We start from the raw sequence: 10,500 nt of genomic DNA on the forward strand, positions 1-10,500 counted from the left end.
CCACATGTTGTGCCTCCCACGACTGCTGCTGCCAGTATCCTAGTCCCCGTGGCGGGCCACTGCTGACCTACACCTCCACAGGAGAAGCTCAAACACTCACAGGCAGGTCTGCCTCAGTCTCCTGTGTGGATCAGTGCTTCTTTCTCTGGGTCCTGGTGCACATAAGGTGTGTGTGTGTGTGTGTGTGTGTGTGTGTGTGTGTGTGTGTGTGTGTGTGTCTGTGTCTGTGTCTGTGTCTGTGTCTGTGTCTGTGTCTGTGTACGTGCCCTCTAAGAGTCTCTGGAAGTTATGGGGTTTGATAATAACATGATTGCGCCCCTCCTACCATCTTGATGCAGCTTCTCCTTTGTTCTTGGATGTGGGGTATCTTTTTCGGTGGGTACCAACATCCTCCTGCTGATGGTTGTTCAGCGGCTGTTTGCAAATTTGGTGTTCTCCCAGAAGAAGATGAGCACACATCCTTCTATTGCACCACCTTGGACATCTTAGACCACGAACAGGATAAAAAGACACAAAGATATGACACTGAAAGATGAGCCCCTCAGGTCCGTAGGTGTCCAATATGCTACTGGGAAGAGTGCAAAAATAGCTCCAGGAAGAATGAAGAGGCTGAGCCAAGGCAGAAATGACACCCAGTAGTAGATGTATATGGTGGTGAAAGTAAAGTCTGATGCTGTAAAGAGCAACATTGCACAGGAACCTGGAATGATAGGTCCATAAATCAAGGTAAATTGGAAGTGGTCAAACAGGAGATGGCAAGAGTGAACATCGACGTCTTAGGAATCAGTGAGCTAAAATGGACAGAAATCGGCGAATTTACTTCAGATGGCCATTATATCTACTACTGTGTGCGAGAATCCCATAGAAGAAATGGAGTAGCCCTCATAGTCACCAAAAGAGTCCAAAATGCAGTACTTTGGTGCAATCTCAAAAACAACAGAATGATCTCGGTTCATTTCCAAGGCAAGCCATTCAAAATCACAGTAATCCAAGTCTATGCCCCATCCACTAATGCAAAAAAAGCTGAAGTCGAATGGTCCTGTGAAGATGTACAAGGCCTTCTAGAACTAACACCAAAAAAATATGTCCTCTTAATCATAGGGGCCTGGAATGCAAAAGTAGGAAGACAAGAGATACCAGTAATAACAGGCAAGTTTGGCCTTGGAGTACAAATTGCAAGTGGGAAAAGGCTAACAGAGTTTTGCTAAGAGAACGTGCTGATCATAACAAAGGCCGTCTCCCAACAACACAAGAGATGAATCTACACATGGACATCCCGGGATGGTCAATACCGAAATCAGAATGATTATATTCTTTGCAGCCGAAGATGGAGAGGCTCTATACAGTCAGCAAAAACAAGACCTGGAGCTGACTGTGGCTCAGATTACGAACTCTTTATTGCAAAATTCAGGCTCAAATTGCAGAAAGTAGGGAAAAACCACTAGACCATTCAAGCACGACCTAAATCAAATCCCTACTGATTACACAGTGGAGGTGACAAACACATTCAACAGTTAGATCTGGCCGAGAGAGTTTCTGAAGAACTATGGACAGAAGTTTGTAACACTGTACAGGAGGCAGTGACCAGAACCATCCCCACGAAAAAGAAATGCAAGAACAGTTGTCTGAACAGATAAGACAAATAGCTGAGAAAAGAAGATGAATGAAAGGCAGAGAGAAAGGGAAAGATATACTGAAGTGAATGCAGAGTTCCAAAGAAGAGCAAGAAGAGGTAAGAAAGCCTTCTTAAGTGAACAATGCAAAGAAATAGAGGAAAACGATAGAATGAAAAAGACTAGGGATCTTTTCAAGAAAATTGGAGATACCAAGGGAACATTGCATGCAAATTGGACACAATAAAGGGCAGAAATGGAATGGACCTAACAGAAGCAGAAGATATTAACAAGAGATGGCAAGAATACACAGAACAACTGTACAAAAAAGGTCTTAACGACCCGAATAGCCACGATGGTGTGGTCACTCACCTAGAGCCAGACATCCTGGAGTGTGAAGTCAAGTGGACCTTAGGAAGCATCAGTTCAGTTCAGATCAGTTCAGTTGCTAAGTCGTGTCCAACTCGTTGCAATCCCATGGGCTGCAGCATGCCAGGCTTCCCTGTCCATCACAAAATCCCTGAGGTTACTCAAACTCATGCCCATCGAGTCGGTGATGCCATCCAGCCATCTCATCCTCTGTCATCCCCTTCTCCTCCTGCCTTCAATCTTTCCCAGCATCAGGGTCCTTTCAAATGAGTCAGTTCTTCGCATCCAGACCTCCTTACCTGCAGCCCGAGAAACCTGTGTGCAGGTCAAGACGCAACAATTAGAACCGAGCATGGAACAAAGGACAGGTTCCAAATTGGGAAAGGAGTAGGTCAAGGCTGTATAATGTCACCTGGCTTATTTAAATTATGTACAGAGTACATCATGCAAAATGCCAGGCTGGATGGAACACAAGCTAGAATCAAGAAATAGGAGAAATATCCATAACCCCAGACAGGCAGGTGACATCACCCTGAGGGCAGAAGTTGAAGAGGAACTAAAGAGCCTCTTGATGAAGGTGAAAGAGGAGAGTGAAAAAGCTGGCTTAAAACTCAACATGCAGAAAAACAAAGATCATGGCATCCGGTCCCATCACTTCATGGCAAACAGAGGGGGAAAAAAATGGAAACAGTGACAGACTATTTTACTGGGAGCCAAAATCACGGCGGATGGTGACTGCATACATGAAATTAAATGACTGATTGCTCCTTGGAAGAAGAGCTATGACAAACCTAGACAGCATATTATAAAGCAGAAGCATCACTTTGCTGACAAAAGCCTGTATAGTCAAAGCTATGGTTTTTCCAGTAGTCACGTACAGTTGTGAGAGTTGGACCATACAGAAGACTGAGTCCAGAGAATTGATGCTTTCGAACTGTGGTGCGGAAGAAGACTCTTGAGAGTCCCTTGGACAGCAAGGAGATCAAACCAGCCAATCCTAAAGGAAATCAACCCTGAATATTCATTGGAAGGACTGTTGCTGGAGCTGAAGCTCCAATACTTTGGCCACCAGATGCAAAGAGCTGACTCATCGGAAAAGACCCTGATTCTGGGAAAGAATGAGGGCATGAAGTGAAGGGTGCTACTGAGGATGAGATGGTTGGATAGCATTGGCAACTCAATGAACATAAATTTTAGCAAACTCTGGGAGATAGTGAAGGACAGGGAAGCCTGGCGCAGCCTGCAGCCCCTGCTGCAGTCCATGGGGTCACAAAGAGTTGGGCATGACTGAGGTACTGAGCAACAAATATATAACCTCAAACCATCATGTACTACACTTCAAATACATTCAACACTTATTTAACAATCATTCTTTAAAAATTGCACTTTGCTGATTATTGTTTTAAAAATGAACATAAAAGGGTTGTCTTATATTTCAATGGTTGCATAATGTTAATGACTTGATTACTCTGAGTTGCTTTATGGAAAATATTTTGGTTATGTTCTTCTGTTTGTCATTACAATCAATGATGCAAAGAATATACCTGTACAAGATCTTTTCCACCTCTCTGTGCCTAACGCTGGAACAAATACCTGGAAGTTTATTTGTAAGTTGCTCCCTGGGTGTCTGCTGAATGTCAGGCTGGGGCCTCACACACACTCAAGTTGTCTCACACAGTGACGCAACAACACATGGCCCATTATTGTGGATCCCAAATCATGCTTGTCAATATCAACAGTCAGGGGATAAAAGAGCCACAGCGACTAGGGAAGGCTGTAATTCATTCGACAGTAAAAGCACTGTTGCTTTCAGCCACAATGGGGGGGGGGGTGTCTCCATGCAAGTTCTGTACTTCTCCCCCAACCTTCTGTGTCCATCTGTGAAACCTGAGGTTTTCCGTGTCCCAGGGAGACGTTTTCCGGGACACAGGGATTTTGGCACTAAAACCGGGATAGTCCTGGGCCGATGGTCACTTCTCAACTGTCTCAACCAAAGAACTTTGTAAAATTTTACTTAAAATGTGAAATTCGGAAGGAACACCATCTGAATCAACTTACCAAACTATACTGTCTGTGCCTGAGAGAACAGAGTTAATGAGAAAATGCTCAGATGAACATGTATTGCAATTTGAAAAGGTGTTACCAGTGTAATGCCTGGAATTCTAGCCCACCTGACAGATAATGTCCCAGATATTTTCCTCTGGTGATAAGTCATCTCTGGCTGGTGCACAAAAAGATGTAAGTGTTCCCAATATTTTCCAATAAACTTCATGTTTACCACCTTACTTCACCTAGCCAGCAGAGTGAATTGACATTCTGAAACTCGACACTGAGATGCTGAAAAGAGGACGAATACTTGGACCTCGAGAGGCTACATATACGGTGATTGAGCTGCCCAAGAGTTTAGAAGTCATATCGAGTAACGTCTTCTATACACTTTAATAGATATTGGTTGTTAAGCTACAACTTCCATCATGTGTCAATGCTTTTATCATAAAGAGTTTATTGGGGGACAAAAATGAATATACTTATGGTTTTCACTTTTACAATGATGTATGCATTGGTGTAAATGACCATACCATTTGTACATTATTTTGAATATCATTTCTGCATGTAAGTGGTCTCAGGTTTCTTTCCCATGCGGGCCTTCCTTTAGAGAAAGAAGAGGTTCTGAAAATAAGGATGGATTCTCTTCAGCTGTCAGTCACTTCCCTGATTCTTCATTAGGATTTATCCTATTGCAGCTCTGTTTCCAACCATCTTGAGTACCCCAGAAGGAGGGGTTGGCCCACTGTGTATGAGCTGGATGGTAAAAAGGGAAAGTGACCTACAGTGGTAGGTGGTGACCCTAGACCACCTTCTTTTCCTCTTCTCCTGCCAACCCCCACCTCACACGTTGCCAGCGATCGAGAGACTTGAGGCTCCTTCCGTCTGCCACGAGTCAATCAGACCTATGGAGATCAAATGCTGTGGATTTTCAAGGTCAGGTCTGATTACATCTATTTTTGCTTCTTTGGAAACTGAAACTTGACTAATGCATGGGCAAATGTGATTGAATTTTCACATCTTTATGAGGACTGATATACCTATATTTGCAAAGCAAAATAAAGTCAAGTCAAAAAAAAAACACACAACGAAACAAAACAGGTCATACTATACTGTAACGATCCTATTTATAATAGTATGATTTCAGTCGTCTAAAATACACACATGCACAGAATGTAAGAGGGGAGGAAATATATTACAATATAAACAGTGGGAATTTATGGTGATAGCATTCAACTCTCTTTCCTCTTTCTTTGTTTCCACAAGCTGTTGTCACGCATCTATATATATTGTCATGATGGAGAGATTGCAGCCCCCTGTCTCAGGGTAATGAACACCTGGGGACAGAGGATACCCTAGGCAGAAGTTCCTAAAGAGTGCAAGATTCCTTTGCTATATTGCAGCTGCTTTGCAGATGGTGCTGAGTTTGGTTAGGAAGTGTGCCCTTGGTTCTGACCCCTAGAAACCTCTTTGCACCTTAATTATTTTCTCTACCAAGCTTACATACTGTATATGAGAGAGTTAATAAGTCCTATCACCTGGTTTCTTTTAGGTAAGAAAGTTTCAAGCACACCACCCTCAGCATCCTTACCAAAGGCACATATTATTATGTACCTAATTTGTTTATATATCCTTCAACAAGAACAAAAAAAAAGTGATTTTTTAAAAATAAGGTACGCCTGAGAAATCAGGAAGACATCGCCTTTTATTCAAAGTTCTTTCTCTGGGTAAATAAACATTGTTTCAGATTGCAGAGCCATTTCCAGCACTGTTTGTTTGAGATTGGTTTATAATCTGCAAGAATCTACAGTTGGCATGACGGTCCATGAATTTTTGACTGGTATTTCACAGACGTTTTTCCTATTTCACTTGCTATGCTTCTCTTGAGTGTGAGTATTTGTTTCTTTCTTTTTTTTCCTGTTCCTCATCTCTTGCCCCCACATTACCCTCAGTAATTCAAGCATTTCACTTTTTAATTTTAGCTTTTTATTATAGAACATTTCAAACACATAAAAGCAGAAAGAATAGTACAATGCATTCCATGTGCCCATTAAGTTCATAGTCATCAATTTCAACAATCATTAACTTTCTTCAATCCTTTGTTTCATCTATTCCCCACCACACTTCAACATTTTTTTTTCTGGAGTACTGTGAAACAAAGTGTAGACATCAGTTCGTTTCATCCAGAAAAGTGAAAGTGAAAGTGAAGTCGCTCAGTCGTGTCCGACTCTTTGCGACCCCATGGACTGTAGGCTACCAGGGTCCTCCGTCCATGGGATTCTCCAGGCAAGAATACTGGAGTGGGTTGCCATTTCCTTCTCCAGGGGATCTTCCCAACCCAGGGATCGAACCCGGGTCTCCCGCTTTGCAGGCAGACGCTTTACCATCTGAGCCACCAGGGAAGCCCTATTTCATCCAGAAATCCACTTTAATAGGTAAGGGCCAGTTTTAACATAACCATGACACAATACCGTACCCAAGAAAATGACCAAGTTTGCCTTAACATCATCTACTACCTGATAGCTTTTCCATCTCCCTCGTTGTCTCACAAATGTATTTCTACAGTTTATTTGAGCAAATCGGAATCCCCAAAACTCCACACCTTACATGTGGTTGATATGTCACTTAGAGTCCTTTAATATACTACATTTCCCCTCATCTTTTCTATGCCATTTATTTGCAGAAGAAAACATAATCTGCTCATTTCTTGCCAGGGCTGGAAAAACAGAGGGGCCCTGATTTAGAAGCCTGGTTAGGGCACAATGACAGTCACGGTTTACCTGGTCCTTGTGTCAGAGGGTTGGGTCTGGACAGATCTTCCTTCTTTTTTCTATTTAAAAAAATTTTGCTTTTACAACGAAAATAGAAGCAAAGACCCTTTATCAGATTATGTGACTTGGTTTTTATTGTCATTGTGGAATGGCTAAATACTCTACATTCCATTCACAGGAATTAGGGCTCATCTCTCCATGTCAGTTTTTGACCCACATACAACACTCCAGTCCAGGGAACTGTGTCTAAGTTACATTCGCTCCCTCGTTTTAGTGTACCTGAAGAACTGCAGTGAATCTTGGCAGGATTCCTTGGAAAGTTTGTTCTCCTCTTCCCAAGAGGAAAGAATCTTAAACATGTCCCCACATATTCCCAGGAAACAAAGGCCCCTTGGACCCAGTCCATTCAGATCTTACTAGGTTCTCCGGGGAACAGTAGTAGAAATTGGACACTAGTGTGTCAACTACCGTCTTCACCTTTGGGGCCCCCTGCCATCTCCTCTTTGTTTTCTATTCAAGAGAGCAGCAGTCCCACCTGACACTTCTCATCTAAATAGGCTCACTAGCGGTGGCAGAAGCCAAGAGTAGTCTGTGTGATGGTATCACCATCCGTCGCTTTCAGTACTGGCTGCTTTCCAAAAGCAAACCTGTATATGGGGATATATTTGAAATCATAAATGTAAGTATTTGCCATTATGTTTACAGTAAGTATTTTACCTAGTAGCAGTCACAATGGCCCTGGGATGGGGGAAAGTGTCTATGTCCCCTTGAGAAGAAGGATGCCATGATATGAGAGTTAGGTCAGTGACTCTTGAATAGAAGAAATAAAAAATAGTGTTTCCTACTCAGAAGTGTGGGAAGGGGAGAGAGAGAGATTGGGTGGGAGGAGGGGAGAGGAGAGAGAGAGAAGAAAATCAGTTAGATGTGCGTGTCCTGACACGTTCCGAAAAATCCTGTAAGTAATGACGTTAGATAGATGGGAAAGCTGGGTACAGAGGTGGCATGTGCCAACAGCACTGGGCGCATTACGATGATCGGCAGATGAAAGATTTTCCGCAGCCTGTGAAGACACTTCATTCAGAGTGGATAGCGAGAGAACAGACCTATGTCTGCACTCCTGAACCTTCCTCGGCTCCCATTTGCTTTAGAAGAGATCAAGAATATCTCACCAGTGTCATGGAAGGGTGCAGGAGGCAGTTGCATGTTTGTTGCTGAGCACAGCAGAGTCCCTCTCATGGGGAAGAAGGGATATCAGAGCACGTTGGTCTACAAAGTGGGGTGTGTGCACACATACGAGGTGGCTAAGAAGAGCTATTGAGGTGTCCAGAAGGAAACGTTAGAAAATCTAAGCATATAAAAATCACGTATTTTTCAATTTATAATATTAGTGTATGTTTTATGATGAGTGTTGCGTACTAATATGGTGTCAACGGTATGTAACTTGTAAATTGATATACACATATTGGAGGTATGTGCTCAAAATCTTTTATTACTGGTGCGTGTATTAGATTCTCAGGCTACTGTAGCAAGTTACCGTGAACGGTTGGTGAGAACATCAGGAATATGCATTTTCTCACATTTCTGGAGGCTAGAAGTCTGAAGCAAGGTATTGGCAGGGCCAAGCTCCCTCTGAAGGTTCCAGGGCAGGGTCCTTCCTTGCCCCTCTCTACCCTCTGGTGGTTGCAGCAATCCTTGGTGTTCCTTGGCTAGTGGACATTTCACTTCACTCCAGTCTCTGCCTTTGTCTCCACATGGCATGCTCCTCCATGTGAGTCTCTATTTTTTATGAAGACAAGAGTCATACTCAATTTAGGGTCCACCCTAATCCAGTATGGCTTCAGTTTAACTAGTTACATCTGCAAAGGCCCTTCTTCTAAGTAGAGTCACGTTCTTAGGCTCTGGATAGACATAAATCTTTGGGGGCACACTATTCATCTGAGTCAGTGTGAAATGAAAAATGATTAGAGACTATTGTTTCAGCAATTATTACACTGGGCACCCTCACTGGAGGCACAACTTTAAGTTGACACCAAATCTCAGGGGGATCCATATGTCTAGCAAGAGAGAAGTCCAACAAGAAACCAGTGTTCATGTTGCATAGGCACGTAAACGGAATCCAAAAGCAGCACTCAAACTCTGGGTAACTCTGTACTGCCCCATGACACAGCTTAAGTGGAATCATTTCCACCAGTCGCCAGATATCATTTTATAGAGGAGATAAGTAGAATTTAGTCTTGACTCAGTAAGTGCTGAAATGAAGCAGCCAAACTGGAAGAGACTGAAGAATCTTTAATCGTGAAATGTAAGTGGCCATCCCACTGGAGTGTGTACTCAAAAAGCAGGATTATTTGTGGGAAACAAAGCTGTCATTTTGTCTTTGCACAACGGAGCATACCGTATTAAAATTTTTTTATTCTTTTAACAGATAGCCCGCGAAAATGGGCCTCCCTCTTAATTTATGGTGTCTATATCCCTCTAGCGGTTTCACGCTTCACCTAAAAATTGGCACCTCCCATATTATATGCATTTTGAACCAGTGCACAGGTGCCATTTAATAGGGACCTTGCATGGCTCTGCATAAGCTACCTAGCTTCTCTGAGTCCCAGTCATCTCATCTGGAAAATGGGGGATTATAAACCCTATTCCAGAGGGTTGTCCTGAGGGTGAAAATTATATAATACAAATATAAATACATACCTAGAACATAAGAGATTCTCACTTACTATAAGCTGTAGCTATGGATTACATTCCTTTCCCATTCAGGAATCTGTCCCAGGATCAGGGAGAGAATCCTGTACCACCTTCGGGGCATCCTAGCAACTCTCCTGGCTGTGCTACTGCACAATTTACCCTTAGCTTAATGTTTCATCACACGTGCCCCCTAAACTTTGGTGATCTTCATACTTTAAAATAATACCTCACTCGTCTTCATTTAAAGACGAGTGAGGCAATATTCTGCCGTTGACTGATTTCCCTGTGGGAGCACTTCATTAACTTAAACATTTGCATCATCACTATCATTGACATCTTTTTCACTAGCTGTTCAAGAATATCCATTCACTCACATATCTAATATTTTTTGACCATTTATTATGCCTGAGGTACTGTTCTAAGAACCTGGGATACAGCAGTGAACTAAGCAAGCAAACAAACAAACAAACAAAATCCTGATCCCATCCTAGTAAAATAATGATGAGAGGATTGACCTGTGGACAGTCCCTCTGGTCATAGACTCTGCAGTGATTTCCAGAGAAATCAGATAGGAAAGATGCTGTGGCCAGCGCAGAAGGTTGGGATTGAAAGTGGTCAACGCACAGTTTGGGAAAAAGGAAGTAGAGACAGAATTAAAAGTTTTAAAAATGGGACCGGGGAACTCAAGACCTCCTGGATCAAGAGCGCTGTTCCTCGGAGCCACATCACTTTTACTTAGTGTCTTGGCACACAGAAAGTATCTGTTGTGCTATGATAAAATCAGCCTCCTGTGTCCCCGGTCATGTTTCTCATTTTACTGATTACTTTCAGCTATCTTTGTTATTTTCTTGTACAAGAGGTACAAGAAAGCTATCTTTGTTATTTTCTTGTACAAGTGGTACCACCCAGCTGGAGGTCATAGACCTGCATACACTTCAGGAAAACATCTTGGTGTGTGAACAAGCAGCATTCTGAACTTGCGCTGACCTGACGTTGCAAGGTCCGTACTA

General features: G+C 42.7%; 1 non-coding gene across 1 annotated transcript; it reads right to left on the minus strand.

Annotated features, from left to right (window-relative positions):
- Positions 1-6,358: 6,358 nt before the first annotated feature.
- On the minus strand, positions 6,359-6,430 carry TRNAC-GCA (transfer RNA cysteine (anticodon GCA)). Its single transcript has one exon. It is a non-coding gene; the product is annotated as a tRNA-Cys (tRNA).
- Positions 6,431-10,500: the final 4,070 nt, after the last annotated feature.

The sequence above is a fragment of the Giraffa tippelskirchi genome, chromosome X (assembly GCF_054371585.1).
Source record: "Giraffa tippelskirchi isolate mGirTip1 chromosome X, T2T-mGirTip1v1.2.pri, whole genome shotgun sequence".
NCBI lineage: Eukaryota > Metazoa > Chordata > Mammalia > Artiodactyla > Giraffidae > Giraffa > Giraffa tippelskirchi.